This window comes from Lampetra fluviatilis, chromosome 3 (assembly GCF_964198595.1).
Source record: "Lampetra fluviatilis chromosome 3, kcLamFluv1.1, whole genome shotgun sequence".
NCBI lineage: Eukaryota > Metazoa > Chordata > Hyperoartia > Petromyzontiformes > Petromyzontidae > Lampetra > Lampetra fluviatilis.
In genome coordinates, this window is record NC_136277.1 from 26,382,798 (window position 1) to 26,404,563 (window position 21,766).

The following is a 21,766-nucleotide window of genomic DNA, read 5'->3' on the forward strand; positions in this document are numbered from 1 at the left end:
GAGGATATTCACGGTCATTTAATAAATAACAAGCACTTTCACGATCGCTTTTCTGTGTATATATGTACGGTATGTGAATATATGTTTATGAGATCTAACACAACATGTGCTAACACGGGAACGGTGTTTGCCTGAGTGATGTGCGTTTCTGTTAGCATTGGACCAAAAACCACACGTTTACTCCAAGCTCGACAGTGCACACCAATTGAATAAAAGCAGTGAAATGCCTTTGGCAAGTTGACTTGCGGGTCACTCTCGTTGACCCAAATTAAAATTTGGCTGTCATTTTAACACAGACGTGCACATATATAGTGCAGTAAATTACTAAGCTGGGACCATCAGCTTAGAATACTTGAGAATGCAGTTTAATCATGGGTGGCTAACCACATTCCACTGGGAAGACAAAGGCGGCTCGGCATGGTACTAGCGACCCACTGCCTAGTGTGCTGTTGCCGGCCTTCATATGTGTTCGCTAACAGCACTTGCACCTAGCGTCTGTTCAGGCTATACGGGGGATCTTTGTATTTCTATTACCTATATATAACCTATTTTTCGATTTAAAGCTTTCATGACTGCAGGGATTCATCTTCTCGGTTCTTTCGGTAAAGTCACGTAGAATGGAAACAATAAAAATAATAAAATAAAACATAATAAAATAATTCTCACGACGTTTCGGCCTCAACGCAACCTGATGACGGCTGCTTGCGTTGTGGCCGAAACGTGAGAATTATTTTATTATGTTTTAATTTATAATTTTTATTGTTTCCATTCTATGTGACTTTACCGAAAGAACCAAGAAGATATAACCTATTTGTGTGTCTTTGTGCAGTAATGTATCATATTTACAAGAGGGAAGAACATTTGTTTTGGAAATGTGGCTTGAAGACATACGCACAGTCAGCATTCCACAGGAATTTCTTATTTCGAAATGTGGTCGCACCTAATTGCAACGTTTTCATGATTTTCATTCCTGAGGAAGGAGTCTATCCACTCTCAGCAAAAATCCCGCCAGTTGCCTCTCAAACCACTTTTCCACAAGCATTTTTGAGAGAGAAAATGATTCGCCACAAATCCAGTAGCATGGAGTTAAGGTTGGAGGCTTGTCAACAGATACAGTACGGGTCTCTTGGGGCCAGGTTTGGCCTGTAGAGTGGCTGGCTTGTTGAGCAATTCACACCCCACTCCCATGAATATCAACCGAGGAAACGTGGGCCTTAAAAACAAGATAAATGTCATGCAAGAATAAAACAATAATAATAGTAGTGTACGGTTCTTTGTCAGTACATTGGTGGATGAAGACCCCTACATTTCCGTGTCAGTAATGGGGATTGTTTGACCGTACTTCGCCACGTGACTCAGTGTGAGTGGTGGGTGAAGGGGTGGGCACTGAGACCCAAAGTGCACCTCACATGGCACAAGTGCCCTGGTGATGTCACCGCCACTTAGTGGTGAACGGCAGTTATGTTATATTCTCTGGGTATTTCGGCAAAGTCACGTTAGACAAGTTCAAAGAAAATAACAAAAAAACTACGACGTTTCTATCACAACACAAGCGATCGTCATCAGGAGGAAAAAAGAGGGGGAAAGCTGCTGAGGCAGATGGTTTTAAAGGTTTAAAATGGGTGTAGCCCAAGGGTCATAAACGAAGTGGGCGGGGCTATTGATGTTAATGTGAGATCGGTCCTACATTAACATGCTAATCTATCACGTTAACATAGCCACCTCCATGCCCTTGTGGAGGCCGCTATCCGATCTTATTTAACACGTAGGCTTTCGCGACCAATATCATCCATAATAGAGGTTTTTGGGTTAGATCGCGTAAATATATAAATGTGTCGTTAAAACCCGCCACTACCCGACACAGCCAACTAGGAAGGGTTGTCACGTAAACATAACATGCCAATTCGAATTGGTTATAATGACACATTTATATATTTAGGTGATCTAACCCAAAAACCTCGATTATGGATCCGATCTTATATTCACATGCTGATTTCTCACATTAACATCACTAGCCCTGCCCAATTCGTTTATGACCCTTGGTCTACACCCATTTCAAACCTTTAAAACAGTCTGCCTCAGCAGCTGTCCCCCTCTTTTTTCCTCCTGATGACGACTGCTTGTGTTGTGATCGAAACGTCGGAGTGTTTTATGTCATTTTCTTTGAACCTGTCGACGTGACTTTGCCGAAAGACCCAGAGAATATGAATTCCTGCAGTTACGAAAGCTTTAAGTCAAGATTTATGTTATGTTACTGAGACCCAATTTAGATATCATTCACTGCTGATGCTAGCCCTCTCCGGGAATCAAACTCAGGTTTGCCGAGATACATTTTGCAGTGCACGAACCACGGAACAACAATATCGGAGGCTTCTGTAGGTAACACATTACGTTAGCTAAATATTTTTTCCTGCCCTTTTTGTCCAAAGGGCTTTCTGTAAATGCGGACACAATGCTGTGCAAGTCAATGGAATTGCATTCGTAAAAGCAGATAATAAATTATCAAACTTTTCCTTTGAATTCCGTGATCCACGGTGAATCAAAGTTTAATCGCAGCCTTGAAGCAAAATGGTTGTTGAGGGCTCAGCACTGGAAAAAAAAGTTCCCCTCAACTAAAGCTGCTGGCAGCAATGACCATCACACGTTCTCTCATGAAGGGGACTCATGCAGGATAGATATCTTATGATAAAAGTTTAATGCGGGATTATACAAATTAAAAAACACTTCATTTATGTTTACATTATTTTATTTAAAATCCTGGACCACCTTTATTATTATTATTCTCATAACTTGCACCTCATTCAGAAGAATAATTTGAGAACAGACTGCTTGAAAAAATCACCCAAACATTGCGTCATATTTCAATTGTTTGCTGTGGTGTAACGTTTAGTATACACAACTAGCAATCCAACGATCTACTGGTGTAGCAGTTAAAACAATGCCAAACTTTCTTTAATCCCAACCGTCTTTGTCCACTGAGCAGTGTGATGGGTAAAGCGTTGGCGCTCCTACCACTAGCAAGATGTCGAGTGGAAGAGTAGACCAAAGTATCCTCCAGTGGAGGCTCTTTAGAGTCCCCTCTTCTAGAGGCTTGTCTGCCAGCAGTGTTGTGAGCAAGAAATTGCGGGGCTGTTTTTGACCTGACCTTTTCACCCTCTCTTAAATTTACCCTAACCTTTGATTCTGCGGCACACATAGGAGAAATGGCCCCAAATAGGCACCTTGCATTCACACATTTGTTTTGTGAGGGCAACCTATTTGTTTTTGGTCATAAATGTTACCCAGAGGAAACTGTGATACAAAGCAACCAGTTTCAATTGTATTTCCTGTTTTGTAGTCTGCAGCAATACACCTTAAAAATTAACATGCAATTAGCAGTATACACCGATCATTAATATGAATAGCATGTATTTTTAAAAAAATGATTTTAAAAAATCTCAATAACATACCAATGTTTATCTTAGAATCTTTTTTTATTAAAACTATATTTTTACCACCCCACGTACATATACTGTGCATGTAAAATATATATTAGATCGTGTGTTTAGTTCCATATAGTACACAAATACGATATAGATTAAGATGACGTTATATACATTATGCAAAATTACTTTTACTGATAACACAATCATGCATTATACATAGCAATCACAAACGCATTCATCCATGCACATATAGCGATCTACAAACCACAGTCGTCTGTTCGACAACCCACATTTGATTACAGTTTATTGTATATGGTAAGATACTACGAACATTTAAAAAGCAAAAAACACGCGAAGAATGTGTATTTTCTTGTAGCAATACACATATTGAGAGCTGAAGGCACCTTGCAGCTACACCTGTGGGTATCCATGATTCATCAAACACAGAGGTGATCTCTATTCAAACCAAAACAATAAAGATATGGAATAATATCACAACAGTATTGCAGTGGAGGAAGCTTTATTAAATGTTAATAATCAATTACACACTCACATGGAGTCTGAAACGTAAAAATGCATCGCTTTAATATAGTTCGAACAATGTAAAATGCTTGTCATGTAAAATAACAATATTCTTTGAGAAAACTCCAACCATTTTAGAAGCCGTTCCTTTGTGTTCGCCAAGGTCAGTATCAATTCACTGGAGGGACACGTGAGCACACACACATGCTGAACCTTCGGTCACTCCTCCTCGTCTCCCTGTGAACCTAACAGAAACAGAAGTGTACATTTTCCCTAAAACAGCATTGGGACACCAAATCAGTGGAAAACACTAACCTCAGTGTGCAGGACAAAAGCATTTTCATGACACCGGTTAAATATTTAATTAATCTGTAAATGTGCAAGGGCTACGCCGTGGTGATGACTCTGCTGACCTTGCATAAATACATTGAGTGGCAAACCAAAGGTGTTCAACTTTACGGACTTATGGCCGGCCTTTTTTTGGGGGGGGGGGGGGGCAGTCCAGGCGGCAGAGCACCGTACATACAGAGAACTGCTGAACCGCAAGGGACCCCATGCCTTGATCAATATTTCGTCACGAACGCGGAGACTTTGAAGAGTTTTCGGGCAGGCTGTCAGCGATCCAATACTCTAGCCCAGCAGTTAATTTTGGTGGCGATGAAATGTCGCAAATATGTCGGCTTCATGATCATCTTCATTAAAATGCCAGATGTCTGTCCAGTATTTGGGAGTGCTGTGAGGTTGTTTACTTATTTATTTAATTGACTGATATATATCGACACACGTGTCTTTTTTTTATTAGCCAGGAGGAACAATTCGCACTGCTCTTGTCTGGATGTCTCCTTGTACATAACAGGGTATGTTCATTTGCGTTCGATATGCATCGCATGTCAGGGAAGACAGGGACATACACATTTGATAAGGAACACATCGTGAAGGGATCACAAAATGTAATCACAAGCCAATGGAGAAGAAGAAAAAGAACACATCTTACCAGTTGGGATTCCCACTGGACAAGTATGTTCCCCTATCGGAAATACACAAGCCACAAACGGAATATGCAATGTCGCAGCAGCACAAGCAGACTTGGCATCGGTGGTGAAGTTTGCAAGACTTCTCACTTCACACTATCCTGGGAGATGCAAGCAATGCAGCATTAATTTAAGCTCTTGAACATGATATTGAAAACACTTTGGCATCTGGTGTAGCCTTGCACGCATTAGAGTGCTTTAGATTCGGCCATTATTGTAAATAGATGACAGGTTTAATAGATTGGCCCAGGCGCATTGGCTCTCGATGCTACGAAAGTGTAGAAAATAAACGCGCGCAAAAAAACGGAGCAAATAAAGTAAACAAAATGTTGGTGGCAAAACTAAAATTAAAAGTAGGACACATGGCGTAGTGTCGATGTACACCCATCAACAAGGGCGGTATTAGAATTCACCCTCCAGCACCAGTCTATCTTTTCCGATGAAACATACAGACGTGATGGCTTGTCCTACAATCTAAATTTCATCCTGACTACAGCCACCACCAATTTTTTTCAGCAGCAGAATTTGCGCACGCCGCTAATTTTTAGGCTTCGCTAAAGCCACAAGAAAATTGTTTATCTTGGCAAGATTTCTTTCGGAACTGTTATTGGCCAGTTGTAAGTGTAAAGAAAACACGGAATGAAATGTATAATGAAAACACAACTTACCAATTTTTTTTTTTACAAATATATATTTTCTAACTTCCTATCCAGATTGACTCGGAAGTTTTGCGAATTTTGTTTGTTTAAATAAAACAGAAATGGTCTGTGCACAGGGGGGGGGGGGGGGCGAAATGCGGCTTATAAATAACCTAAGTGTCCGAATGTTTATTTAACATTCTTGACTTATTCAAGACCTGATGATATTCTATAGCAGCGTAGACTAAAATAGCCACCCCCCCCCTCCACCACACACACACACTTTTTTATTCTTCAAGTGTAGAGCACTTGTTGACACCTGATAAATATAGTGTTTGGGGTCGGGCTGGGTGAATGGCAACTGGAAGAGGTTAGGGCATTTAGAATGCTGTCACTGTGTGATGATAGACTCATTAAACTTGATTCTCCTACATTAGCTAATATGCTCCATTGCACCGTATAACAGGACCATCCACTTAAAAGAGCTTCAGGGTAGAACAACAATTTATGTAAGTAATCTCTAGCCCTTCCATGGATTTTGTGCCACAGCTTCAGTATATATATGTAGGCAGTGCGTATAATTTAAATACTATGCCACTGAAACACTGGACTGCTTGAGTCCACTGCACTATATTTAAGTATTATGTTCTGTGACTGTTTACGGATGAATGCCATGACGTAAACGCATGCAATACCCAGTCAGTTATAAAAAAATAATGTAACTTAATATGTTTAAAAGCAAACACCATCAATCACCATCATTGGCCATGAGCAATCCACTGCTGGATGAATGCCTCCCCAAGCCGACCAGCATCACCTCTCATCTTACAAACAATGAAAAAAACACAATAGCCGCTAAACATTCGCGACAACACGAGCCCAACCGACGAGTCATTACGTGGGCTCCATTCGCCCGTTACGGGTTACACAAAACCGCGTTGCTGCGGCGTCTATGTGACCTGCTTTGGCAATAAGACGTAATGATTTACTCCTCTCTCTCTCTCCCTGCGAGCAGAGCGCAGGAAGAATCAGCTGAGATTGCTGCACAAATAAGCTGAAGCGCATGAACGCAGACACTCAGTTGGGGGGAATGCTCTCATGTGCGTGCCATCTGTATACATCTGCGGGCCCATCACGCGGCTCGGCGGGGAAGGGCGGCATGAATCCGACAGCGGCCGACCCGACAAATATCTCGGCTCGGCACGGGGTGCCCCATTCTTCCCCTAATCGCTATATCGATAGGTCGCGGACTCGCGGCCGCGTGCGATCCATCGACGGGCTTGAGCCTCGCGCCGGGAAGTCGGCGGAGAGGAGGCGGCAGACGCGGTGGGGAGAACCGTGAGATGGGTCTAATGTTCAGCAAACGGCAGCGCCACACGCGCCGTCTGACACTGCATTCTTTTAGCAGGCATTGCACACTAGGTGGCCTGCACTCATTCCCAGTGTGCCAAGAGACTTCTGCCACTCACTTCAGGAGTTGATTTTTTTTGTGGTTGTTGTTGTTCTGCTGCTGAGATATTTTCACTGCTTCGCTGGAAGAATGATGGTGGGGGGGGGGTGTTCGATGCGCTGCAGAGTGTAATGCGAAGCTGCGAAAAAAATTACCGAGAGACAAGATTATAAGGTGTTTGGAATCCGTCTCTGAAATGTGGATGTTGAGGAGGAACCGTCACTCACGCTGGGAGTTAAATGCCCCTCGATTTTTATTTAAAAGAAAAGACAACGATGAGAGCTCGTTTGTTTGCTTGTTGCTTACCAGCGCAGTGACTCCTGAAATAATTTTCGATGATCATTTTGGAAGGGCAATTTCGCGAGGAGCTCCACTTTTTACAATGCATACTACCATATAATAATAAAAAATTATATCGCTAATACATTGTGTGAAATTATCTAACTGAATCTGCATCATTAAAAGTATTTCTCCAATCAACTATATATATATTTTTTAAAAGCATACAAAGAAAAAAAAGTGAAGCATTGACCACTCTCACTCGAAAAGTACGATCTTTTCCTCTCAAGTGAAGTTACACCAATTAAATCGGAGAACATTTTTTTGCATTGCAAAGAAAGGGCCGTTTTAGCATTTTCTTCGTGTGCCGTAATGTGGCGCGATGCTCAAGAGGTATGCTAGGCAGGCCGCGCGTACGTGTGCGCGCGTGCGTGCGTGCGTGCGCGTGTGCGCGTGCCCGAGTGTGCACGCTTGCGCTTCGAGAGGGAGCTTGATGAGGGCAAGGGGGGGGGGGGACACATGGGTCTGCAAGGGTGGCTTAGAGGCGAGGATATGCAGCACAAAGCCTGTCTCCCAGCAGAAAGAGACTTTGCGGCTTGCGCTGTCCGCCCCCCAGCTCCCAGGGGGACCGGTCCGCAGACATCCGGCCCACAGCACACGCGGTGCGCTCAGCTCGGTGCGCTCGCCTCGCCTAATGCAGTAATTAGCTCGGGCAGGTCCTGTTCTCACACTGGCAGGCTGCTTCGGCCTTAATTAGCTCATTAGGGACCCGTAAAGCCGAGGCAGATCTGAGCGTGACAGAGAGGGACCTAATATACCGCAGGAACAGAGTAAAGGCAGATCAAAACAGCCCAGGGGAAGCCCATCAAGCGTCGGCCCTTCTGTTCGTCAAGTAAAACACATGTGACATCCAGCAGAATTTGTTAAAACCCGCAATAATCTAATGACATATTTAAATATCCCAGAAAAGGTGAGCTAACCATCAGCAAAATATTCAGCAGGAAACTTTTGTCATACGTGACCTTGAATCTGCAATTCCGCCGCCAACGTCTTTGCCTTTGATGTTGTCTTCTCAAACCCTGAGCATTCAGACTTGTGCGGCATCAAATAAATTCTCTTACCACCGTGGGCCCAAGAATTAGTCTGGTTCAAGTTAAAAATTTCTTTGTAGGTTTTCCTTGAGGGTACAGCGGGGTGAGTCACAGTGCTCAGAATTTGTTGAAAAGATGACCAAATGCATCGAATGATTTTGGCTAATGTGCAGTCATTTTTATTGTTACTCGTTGGCTTGATACAGCGTGCATTAGTTTGTCTTGAACAAAGAATTGCTGAATCCTTTCCCTAAGAACAGCTTAGGTCAAAGAGCATAAGGTGTATTATGTGCATTCACTGAATTACTCTGTAAAAATGAGTCAATGCAGACATATTTTTGAAATCATTAAAAAGTACCAAACACCCTTCAGACGTGATTAAAAATATTAATTTGCTTTGCCCTGTGATTGTGTTTGGAAAGTCTAAGTGAAAAGTAAGCTGCAAATGGAAATCCCTCTGTTCAAATACAATATATTATTCTATATTTCAACAGTGCCTGTAATAATGTGTTTATAAAGGGTATACCATATTTCATTTTGGCGAATCTTGCTAAATTGGACAAGCATTTTTGCATTACAAAAAAGACAGAAGTTTAGTCAGAATGAATGCTGTTGTACACTTTTCTACATGAGTATAATCATGTTATTTATTTATTTATTAAAGTTAACGCAGACCTTTGGTTTGTAAATATGTACAAACATTCTCAAATGCATATTTGCAATATATCCATCGATCATTTTAAACCAAAGAGAAAAGACGCCGTTTTTAATTACATCGTTCTATTTGCATATGATTTGTAAAGATGTAATGCATTTTAATGTGCTCTGTAAAAGTTGTTACAGATTTTTCACAGTTCTGCCATTAGATTAATTGACTGGTTGGTGACGGGAACGGCACGGTGAGTAGCGGTGCGAGAGATGGCTGTGGCAGGCAGCTGTACTCCTAATTCCATTTTTCTCTCCACATGTCTGGGGTATACATATAATTTCTGAGCAATATCAGATCAGCAAGGGTGTGAAAATAATGTGCATCGCCACAGCTTGATGTATCCACAGGAACTCCCATATCAACACATTTTGAGTGAAGGGGTTTGCAATGAATTTTAGAAGGACGTAGGCAACAGCTGTTGAAAGGGATAACAGTTATCGAAAGAAGAAGGATAGCAGGTGTAGAAAACAGGTATAATGTGTGTCTGAATCCATTGCATGTTCAACTTCTTTCGTGCCATATGTAGCCAACCGTGCTAATGGGAGAGTGCACATGCATAGCGCTAGAACAGTCATCAGACAAAGGTGGCTTTGACGAGCCAGATAGCCTCACTCACTTTTTCTGAACTTGATTCGAAAAAAGTTCTAGTGAGAAAGCTCAGCAACCCTACGACGTGTCATTGTAAATCATTTTCAAGGCACACCATGATCAAATAAGTGGCATCTGCATCATGACCGAGTTGAGTTTGAAGACGCATCTGTAGAAACCAATAACTGTATATATTGCTCTAATTGATTCATTGGACAATAAATAACTAATGTTGGTGTAGGAATGTGCACTATTAAACTTCTCGACCGATTACCATTTCTACAATTGGAAAATTAACTATTAACGTCAAATACTGATATTTAGGTTTCATTTCGATGATTGTAATATATTTGTTCCAATACCGTCAAAAAGTATGAATATGGAAACGGCTCAGACGAATGTAAACAATAATGCAGAGATTTCTTGGGGGTGTTGTGAAAATTACCTGCCATAAATTTACGTGCCTTATGTGGTCTCTGCAATCCAAATATTTACATATTTCTGGGAAAACGGTGTTTTCCCCAATCTGGTGCCGACATATTTCCTAAAATACCACCACAGTGAGTCCTGAAAGAAAACTTTGAAAGGGAAAAAGAGAGAAGCGGCATCCAGCATTATGATAATTTCACTCTAGTAAGACATCAATATGCAAATGAGATCTAATCAGTGCTCTGCCAATAGGGACATCAACACTGTTCTACGTGTGCGCTTGTGTGTCTGTGTTTTAACACGCGCGCGCACACGTAAGGGCGCGCACACGTAAGCGCGCGCACACGTAAGCGCGCGCCAACGGACGCGCGCGCACCCATACTCACGCACAAATAAAAGATCGTGTGTGTGTGTCGATCGGGACAGCTGGGATGTGCGTGGCCGTTTGACCGTCCCCATGTCTGGCAGAACAACAAAACTGCCACAAAGGTGACATTTAAAGGGAGAGTTAAAAAAATTATTATATAAACACCCAGCACCAACCTCCAGATTAATAATGTGCAGCGTGCTGATGCTACTGAGCTTTTTATGTCCGTCCTGCTGTTCCGATTAATGGGTCGTTATATATTCATATTGTTTGTTGCTGGTACATTAAAACAAAAAAAAAACGGAGGGAGAGAAAGATATTACCACGGTATACTGAGGCCCTTTCACAGAGTGTTCCAAACCAAATAATTCCAATTAAAAATATATAATGCCGCATATCAATTTGTTCACGGTGTACATTATGTATGGTATCATATGGGGGCGGGGGGGGCTTAATAATGTAGACAAACGTTCACTGTTAAACATACTCACGAAATGTAATTGCGCGTGTGCTGTTAAGGCAAGCGCTACTTGCTCTTGCATACTGTCTCTAACCTGCAAACACAGCTGCGTAGTTTTGATGGATCTTTATTGCGTATCGTTTTTTTTTACGTTGAAGTTGTCCACTAAAAAAGGCAGAGGAGAAAGAGAAAAAAAGGCAACAGAAATGATGTTCAGAGAAAGCAAGTGCATTGAGAGGCTGTTTGCTGTCAGGGTCACGAGATGTAGGGAAGGCTCTTTGACCTCCCGTTAAAGGGAGATGGATCATTCAACATTGCTTACTGCAAACCCGGCTTGCCAGAGTGTTTGAAGCATGGGAGATTATTTCTGACTCTTTGCGCTGTCTCTATTACCACCCTGACAGGCAGCGTACCACCATCGCGTCCCAAGCTCTTTCTCTATACAACATAGGGCTTCGTGTTTTCCGCAATTGTATTTTGTCGCGTCGTTATCAATGCACATTCTCTACCTTCAGCGCATTGGTGCTCAACGCGCTAAGCAATGATTTCCGGAGCAAAACATAGAAAGAGCGATGAGTATTTTTTAAAATCCGCTTTTTACAGAATAACAGAAAACAACTCTGAGCACTTCAAATGCAATCTTGGTCATCATCACACACACACACGCATATTATATATTTACACATAAAGGCAGTAATAATATGGCATAATGATATTGTGGACACAGCTGACATTTTAAAATATATAAGGCACTTCCACAGCTCATGCTGTTTATTGTTTGTGTTTTAATGCCATTACTGGTATTTGTTCGTTATTTTTAGGTCCCTGAGAGTGTTAAAGTTGCTGGCCAATTAACACCACGAATCCTGTCTCCCTGCAAATTGCGGTGCTGAAATGCTAAGCAGATGAGGCGTATAAATAAAAATGAGGGCTGCCTGGGGTTTTGACCCTGAGGGCCAATAGTTAGCTTTGGTGCTCCGTTAGCTGGATTCCACACTCTATAACACCCCTGTATATTTTATCAGCTGCTTAAAACATTGATGGTACTTTCTATCTACAAACCACCCCTGTTATTCCAAGTCCGAGTCGGAAGCGGTAATGTGCCGTCAGTGCACTGTAACCAATTCTGACACACAATGGGGGTTTGCGCGGTGCTTGGAGTGAGCTTATTAGCTTTGGGAGATTTTACAGGTGGTCGTGTGAGCGCAGATGGCCCACGTTCACGTAGCTCTGGGGGTAGCAGCCCATTGGGTAGCGCTTCTCCACAGGTGCTCTCATTGAAGTGGGCCGTCATGCTTAAAGAAAATCAAAAATCTGCTCCAAAGTGGCCTAATTATGTTCAAAAAGCCCCGAGCACTAATGCTTCAAATTTGTTAAATCACTCCCTATGTGTGAGATTTTTTTTTTGTCAAAGCCACTATATTTTTCACGGTGTTACGTGAAATACAAGCTTGATTAGATGTAAGACTGCGGTAAAATCTGCATGCGAGGTTACTTTCCATTGTGAAACGCTGGGGCCTAAGCTCAAAAGTGCAATCGTATCCGGCCAGTTGTGTTGGCAATCTGACACCATCAAAGCGGGCTATAAACGCGCAATGGCAGAGGGTTGGATTGATTAAAATAATCAAAGATGTTTTTAAACACCGACATCAGCGCTGAAAGCATAAAAGTAGGAATTTAATACACATCAATCTTTGTACATGTTTACTCCCTTGTACATCAGAATGTAGTTTGATAATTATAATTAAAATCAAACACCAAACATATATATTCTTAGGTTTTTTTCTCGGTAAAGTCACGTAGGTAAAATTTTTAAATAAAAATTAATAAAAGTAAAAGAAAATAAATATATAACTGGGAAAAAATATTTCCATTTGCCTTGGTGCACATCGAGCTTTACGGTTGCATTTTAACAACGAACAATATTATATCGGGACGCGCTTCAAATATATTATTCAACGAGAAACACCACCGGCATGCCACTGTGGTAGTTGAGAAAGTAGAATGCATAATCACGATTTTTTTTTGGTTATATCGAGTTACTATAAATGTGTCGCGATCTAACCTGAAAACCTTTATTATGAATAATACTGGTTGCGAAAGCCTACGTGTTAAACAAAGTAGAATGCGTTATGTGCGTGGTATTTCCCCCCCCCACACACCCTCGCTTGGCCATGGTAGAGTACCGATTTTTTGTTGAGACGAAGGGAGAGGGAGCGGGGAGAATGAGAGAGAAAGGGAATGAGTGTTGAGAGCTGGGCATTGTGTGGGGTGGGGGCCTGCGAGAGAGAGAGAGAGAGAAAAAATCAGCTGTTTGTTCTGTTCTCCAGATCAGCGGTTAATACCTTGCCTCCCTGCCGCAAAAAGCAGAATTTTGCTTGGGGCACATTTCGGCTGAAGAACATTGCAATGTGCACGGGGGACCCACAGAGCCGCCAAGGATTCAAATGGCTGCTGCGGTGTGTGTGTGTGTGATAAATGTTAAACAAAGCAGCAATTTACCCCACACCGAGAAAATTACTGTCGTCAGAAGTGTTTACGCTTTAAATGAAATAACAACTTGCTAATCATCAACATCTGCTGCCCTTGATAGCGCGGATTCCTCGCTAATTTTTCCACGCGTTTGGGACCGGATTGGTGGCGCACTCAAACCGAAATCGGTCGATGCCCGCCTCCCGTCTGCCTAATGAGAGCTGACATTGTTTTTGGGACCACCATCTGATGCGGTGACAGACGTGTGTCGGTCTTCATATGCCAGTCCGGCATTCAAATATTCCCCCGTTCTCCATTAACTACATCAGGTCCGAGCTCAAGCACAAACGAAGTCACTGGTGAATAAAATTGCAAAAATCGCGATGGAGGAATAAATGCACACCGAGTAATTGTGTGCCGGTTATTGTGTGCCGGTTAGGGACACGAGGTGAACAGCGTTGGAGCGAAGGCAACTTGCTGTAAAATGCTTCAGTATAAGCAACGCCTAATTGGGTATTAGTTATCCGTGTACGATGTTTGAGATATACAATAAGAGAACTGAATATATTTGAACAAAAAAAGATGTGCTTTAGTTAAAAAGCACATTGTTTCTGTCTGCCGAAATGAACTTATTAATTGGAAGTGTTCTAATTACAAGTGCCGGATTACTTAACATCAGTGTAGATCGCAAGTGTGCTGCTGCGAGTGACTCTAGTTAGCTTCAGAAAAGTGCCTTCTTTGATATACAAGCATGTATTATTGAAGTATTGCAAATTATTTTTCCCCAAGAAGTTTCAAATCCATCTGTTGTGAATGCATTAATACCCTCCGCTCACCTCCTACTTTGATCAGCTGCGGTTGACCTTTGCTGTGTGACCCCCGGTGTCTCTGAGGCCACAGCTATGTCAGCTGGAGATTCAAGTGCCAGATTTTTTTTTGTAACGTTGCATAATTAACCCCGTGTTTATAGTGTGGACTCATCTCCTAAATGCTGTATCTATGAAGGTTATTCGAATGGGTGATAGGGATTGGAGGTGCAGTGGGTGGGGGAAAATGGTAGATGGTTGTGAGGATAAATGTGCTTTGCATGTCCAGAGACTAAACACGTAAAAAGAGATATATATAGTTAAAAAACGGTAATTTGGCACCTGTGTAGAACGTGTCATTTCTCCTGTGGCCACACATTTCTGAAGAGTGCAGTGAAAACCAGCACTGGAAAATATTATGCCCTTAAGTAGGCCAATGCAATTATTATTTCAAAGAATTGCCACACATATTCAAATGTTCAGGCCAACAACAGTTGACATGTATTTAATGTGACATTCTGCTATAGCCACCTATAATGGCCTTTAAATTATGATGACATATTTTGGCACACCTTCCATTTGTCTCGAGGTCTGTGGCTGTGTAAGGCTATAAATCTGTTTCTGTGCCGTAGCTGACATTCAGGAGTAGAGCCTTCGAGTCACATTATCTACTTTTTAAGCCGCGGTGGCTGAGGCCACTTAAAGGAGAGGGAATGCAGATATGACAGATTTGTATATGATGTGATGGTTTAATTGGATAAAATGTTCCGGCCAATTTCCGTATTCCGTTTGCTGCACGGGTTTCACAGGAGCCTCGGCATTTTATTTTTCCTGTACAAACTTCTGTAGTGTCAAGATCACCTGTTAAGCATCCACATTAATTAATGTCCACAATTCCAAACACGCTCGTGTGTAAATTTTGACTCTGCAACCGTGTTGGTAAAAAGCCCCATAACAACAAGTCTAAATCCTCACACCATTGCACAGCAACCGAAACAGTTACTGAATCTATTCGTTTTTAAGTTATATTCATGAAGAGAAGACACACCGACTAGAATTTTTATGCCCCACCTTGGCAACGGCGTAAAAATAATACTTATTGTATTTTTATAGAGGAGGCATAAACCCCCCCATGTGTCGACCGAAAATGCCTCTGCACAGCCAAACGGCCTCTCGCATTAAAAGCGGGGCTCATTCCTCTCCCAGCATCTTGAGCATGAGGCTTGCCCTCCTCTTAACAGTCGTGGGATTGGAATAGTGAGCCGTTCATCGCTGCACCGCAGTCAGTTTTTAGAGCAGACAAAGCAGCGCACTCACCGGGGACCATCTGAAAAGCATCGCACCGGCGTAGCGCTGCAGTCACGGTGGCGCAAGTATTTTTTCAAACGAGCACTTGCCAAGCTCGCGTCTGATTCCTCACACTCGACAAAGGGTAAAGGGGGAGTTGGCCAAACCACCAACTGTCTCATTCCACAGTCCTTGTGCCTTGCCTCATTCTACTTGACAGCGTTATGTGTCTTGTGACTTGCCTGATGGAAAAAAAAATGGCTACGGTTGGAAAACTTTGGATTTCATTGTGGGGTTTTTGGTTTCTGCTCCCCCCCCAAAAAATGCAGTTTGTTTTTAGGCATCGCTGTTTTAACCCCCTATTTAATGAGCAGAAGCTGCTCCTCTTTTTTTTACCTTTCGTATGAAAGTAATTGGTCGAGACATTAAACGTTTTTAAACTACTTTGCGCACCTCGGTAAATCTGCTTTCTGCTGCGCTGTCGCTCATCTCGTTGTGCCAGCGCAGCGTCGCAGGGATTATTGTTTTTGCTTCGCGAGGAAGACGGCACTCTCCCCATTGCCCCGGCTTTTACTCTTCTCGCGCTTATACTGGGTCGCAGGTGTCGTCCGTTCACTTTTATACCTTTTCTTTTTTTGTCCGAGGTGCGCCGCACTTGCGCGAGGGCCGCACATGGACACGTGTGCTCCCCGCCACAGCAATCCGTCAGAGACGCATGAAGAAGACATCAAGCCACCATCTGCGGTGCCATCACAGGAGAGGCCCTCGCTTTGCCCGTCGCAGCCATGGCCTCGTTAGCGGGGCCGGTGATTAACTCGTTCCAGCTGGAGGGCGATGTGATAAATTATTAGTAAGCAGATTTTCACCGTGTTTTCTCAGATTGGGCCGTCACGGGCCGCCTGTATCGTCCGGGGGCTCATTTATCGGCGCGTGGGTCTGCCGCCGCATCTGTTGCGATTACAGTTAATTTCGAGGCTCGCGCACTGACGGGGCCGTGCGAGTGTAATTTACTGCGCGCGAGCGAGCGAGCGAGCGTGCGTTGGTGGATGCGCTCGCGGGCTGCTCCCAAGTCCCCATCTCGACACGAGAGCGCTGCTGTCAGGCAGCCAATTACGGGTCCGTGGCGACTGGCACATGTCAGCCAACACTTTTTGGACGCCGGGGGCATGCAACGGGAATAATTTGTGTGTGTGTGTGTGTGGAGGGGGGGGAAAGATATCGGTTTGATGGCAAATTAGGGTTTGGGTGGCTACTGGATGGGCATGTAGAGAGCTTGGAGCGAGAATCTGCTGACTCCCAAGGGGTGAATATCTTGCTAGCCCAGGGCTGTGCATGGACAAGCGGAGCTTCATTAATATGGAGATGCTGTGCATGAGATTCATCTCATTATCATCATTTGCCTGCGGTCAGAGCTGAGCTAGTTGCCGCCCCCCCCCCCCCATACACACCTGGGCCCGGCAAAAGGCAGCTTCCGTACGTCACACTGAGTCACACAATCGCATGCCACCTGTCCCACCTCAGGAAATAACTCCCAAATGCACCACATAATGCGTCTGCCTACAGTGAAATTGTGGGAAGCCACTAATTTTGTGAATCTTAACAGCAGTTTGGTATTTCGAACTCTGGCAACAACAAAAAGAGCTATAAGCAATGTGCATTGAAATTTGAAATAAATGCTGTGTAGCAGACTGTGTTATATGGCACACTCATTAAGACCCACAACCAAAGTATCACCTGCTGCACGGTCATTATACCGGGGGTCTATTGTTTGACACGCAAAGTTTAAAATCCCATGGCAAGGGCTACCTCATTTAATTGAACATTGTACTTCAACTGGAATTCACTGATTATCTTAAAAAGACTGTTGAGAAAAATAATTGGTGACATTTAGCCAATTTTGAGTTGAATGATTACAAAGGGCAATGCAGTTCCAAGCGTAAAATATGTCCTTCAATCCTCACGCATATCGTATACGTCAGATTGAACCGTATTTAAATATTTATTGTTTATAAACACAACTGTAAAAAATACAATTATCCTTTCTTTCTAAATGATGTATTTGTATGATACACATCATAAGCAAATGCAATGGGCTGAAGAAGAAACCTTTTAACTGCTAACTCGTTTTAGCATGGCCTTTCCCACGCATCATTTCCGTGTTTAATTTATTCTTCGCTTAATTTGTTAATTGTTTTATTTTTCTTGTCACCACTTAGCGCTCATTTGTTTGCTGCTTCTGCGGCTCACTAATTGCCGTCCTCGTGTGACTTGACTTATTACAGTTTCCTGGAAACTGTGAATTGCTCACAAAAGCCAAGCACGGTGCTCTGGTTGCGTGCCGCGCGCCGTGGCTGACATGCAAGCGCGCGTGTGTGTGTGTGCGCGCGGCACCCTGTACACGCATTTACATAAATTCCCATTCATAAACAAATGTTTACCAACATTCACCGCGTCTCCCCGCGAAAGCCTGTCTTGGGATTCAACAGCCTTCCAATGTGCAAGCAAATCCACGTTTGTGTCTACATATATATATTTTATTGTTTTAAAGTGATATTTCTTTTAAACGCTTCAAGTGGACCAAAGGTATGCACCTGTGTGATGCACATACGGTTTATAGGAATCTCAGAAAGGTTAAATTGTTGTGCATTGCCGACATCACCATATGCCAAAATGACCCGTAGGTTGCATGTAGTATTGCAATATAATGTATTCTCGTTTTCAAAATGATCTACACGTGTTAATTAATATAGAATGTGTTAATTGTCTCCATAGTCAAATATCTAAAAAATGTTTTGACATGTACATAACGCTATGAAATAACCAGCTACGGTTGCAATAACGTATATGCTGATAAAAACAAAGGTTTAATACCATCGTATCTACAAGTAAATAAACATGGGAATTATATCGTGGTAGCTTCTCATACGTACAAGTCTTAAAACAACAATGTTCACTCAGAAGATATCGTAAAGACGACAAAAATGTAAAACTCCCACGAAAAAAAATCTCTCCATCAAAAATTCTGGGGAGAGTTGCTCGCTGAGTGGCATGACCTTGTAATTTTACATGTACAATACATGATATGGGGCCCTAGAGAGGATAGGGAGGAAAGTCAGGGGCGGTTTCAGAATATGACACGTTGCGAGTAGCAGGATGATGGTAACCAGCCGGCAGTGATAACCTCATCTCTAACCTTAACACTCACTCCGCTGCCATAGGTGCTGGGTTAATGCCACTGGGAGGCGGAGTGGTGAAAAATCCCCCACATCTGGTGTGGCTTGGAAAGTTAATTGAATTATTGATAGTTTTTCACGCACTCAACGCAATGTCTGTCTTCACCTTCACCCTTTCCCTTTGCCCCCACCCCCCACCCACCTCGCCCTCCCCCTCCAACCCCAACCCACCTCGGTGACGTTAACCCAGCACCTGCACAGCGGCCACTCGTGAGGATTATCATCAACTTAGAAACATTGGCATTGCCCGAGTCTTGTTCAAAAATCATCCTCACATTAATGAGAAGGAAAGTTGGCATCAATTACACACACCCCGAATATCGACGTCGCAAACTGTTTTTTTTGTTACAGGTGTCGCGCGTTTGCGTTGTGCGTGGTTAGATGTCGTTGCGTGAGCCCGTAACGCATGTTTGCTGCACGGCCTTGCCATTACATTGACGGAGTTCTGCGCCCACGTGAACATGCGCAGTGCGCGCTGATGTAACTCGCTTCTGGATTAAGACCGCCACACGGAGGGAAATTAATAAGTAATGCTGGTGGCACTGAAAAGTTTCTCTTGCTCACACGGGGTGCAATTCGCATTGAACTCCACGTGTCCGGCTCAATTAAATTCAAAAACCGTACAGGAATCTCTGCCCCCGCGCCCACCCCCCCCCCACCCCTCGCAAAACCAATGACTTACATATGAGATGCTCATTAACTCTGCAAGGGTGCTGGCGCACAGGTACAAGCCATTAAATCGCTAACAGTGAGGAGAGGGACCTGATCCGAGAGTGCGTCGTGAATCCAGATTTGCAAGAGGGCTCAGGTTTAATTTGAGAGCGGTGTTTCTACACAGTATGCGTACTGTATTCTAATTCTTGTTTCCCTGACATTTTCAAAATATCAAGGCGATTTTTTTTGCGCCATTGTTAATCAAATTGGATGCGCTGGACGGAGCCAGCGTACGCCACGTGCACAGGGACAGCGCTCTGCGTGTTCGGCAACATTTGTCAGTGAGCCCTAAGCTGTCACAAACGCTCACCGGTAAGACTGAGCATTTGCGACAGTATTTTGGTTGACAAAATCTACTCGCCCAATATAACACACACACATACGCACAACAACCTTATTTGAATATACATTAAATGTCCAATTGTTACAGGAGAAACTAACTTTCGGCGAGGTTCCAGGGACAGATGAGGACTGACGAAGTTGAGCGACAAGGCACAGACTAAGGGCCCAAATGAGGAATAATGACAAACCCACAAATGTGGATATCATTCATTCTGATTTTTTTTAGGGGGGGGGGGTTAGATTATAATGTCAATGAGAAATATAGTTACACCTACACGAGCCAACCCAAAATAATTAATTTTGCATCGTAACGTGAGTTATGGAAGCATACGTAGGAAATGAATGTTCGTGTAAGATTCATATAACCGAAGTTGGGTGAGATATAGGGGATGGATTTGGAAGATGTCGAGGTTACACTAACTAGTTCCCAGGAGTGATTGAAATCAAGTAACGTGTTCTATCGTGAGGAACACAAAACAGCATTACTTCCCTTCCCAGGCTCAAACGGATATCAGGTCACCTCTGTTGAGGCATGAGTGTGATTCAATAAAAATGGAATAATGTATTAAAGGGAAAATTACTCTTTTCGAACATTCTCTGTTAAGGTGAACATGCAGTAGTTTTACATTTAAGAAAGTGCCTGCTATTGTCATGGGCTAGAATGTTTAAACTCTTCATTGTACACAACTAACTTCTATTGTGTTATTCAAGTGCTCGTGTTGTTGAAGACAATTTACGAAGCAGGTCAATTAATATCCTTTCTGCTTTGTGTTGGCCGTTTCTGGAGCACAACCCTCGGCAGAAACACGATCCATTGCTGCATCTTGTAGTAGTAGTAGCAATAATGTCACGAGACAAACAGCTGTACAAGATAAAAGCCCATCGCCGAGTTGTTTGTGTTTAAAGACGACTCCGATGCTATCCGAGACGGGAGAGTGCTTACGATGAGCCTATTACACGGGAAATAAAGAGGCATTAGCGCAGCGAGTGTGGGGCGTTATGCGTGATGCATTGCCACATCGACACACTTTTCACAGAGTGCGCAGAGCGAGCGAGAGCGAGAAGCCCTCTTGTCTCCGTTCAAGAGGAATGGTCTCAGGAATGCATCGCTCTCGAGCGCACCTCAAAATCCGCACACAAACGGAGACGCACGCCGGCACTTTCGCCGCCATTTCGGCCACGCCATGATATTTTATTGCCATTGTTGTAAAACACAAACACACACACACGATGATTTCTAATGGCACTCATAGACCGTCGGTGTGAAACAATGCGCGAGGCACAGCATTCGTTTAAGGCATTTCCATCGCAGCAAAAAATAACACACACACACACACCACGAGCAGGTCAACGTGTATAACAATAAAACAAATAACAATGGATATATATATCCCTTTTGTTAATCATCTGCTGGATGAAGGCCTCCCCGGGCCGTCTAAATCACGGGGGTTGTTTTCCAAACACTTTAACTCGCTGGTCAATGCGAATTGGTGATGGGGCGGCTATTCAGGGCCCGGTTTCAAGTCTCATTGGCCACTGATGTCAGCCGTTGCCGGGAATTGATCTCAGGTCACGCGGTTCACGGCGCACGCACTAACCAATGCGTCAACACATTTCAGCGTAATGCAACGGCGCATTGAAATGCAACGTAGAAATGCGCGTTGTACGTTGCTCAATTTGCGACGAAGTGTACGCGCAGGGACACATTTCTATACGTCTGAGAGTACTGTTTAAAAAAAAAAGTGTGTTCAGAACGTCCTATTATGTAGATTAGGCAAACAAGATGCACTCGTGATCATTTTTTTTCTCCACGTGACCGGTAAACACAGCACAGTAAACGATCCGATCAAATGTAAGCAATCTAAACAGGTTGTTAATAGGGCATATGGTACAAACTAGCGTCGAGACGGCGAATCCCACAGG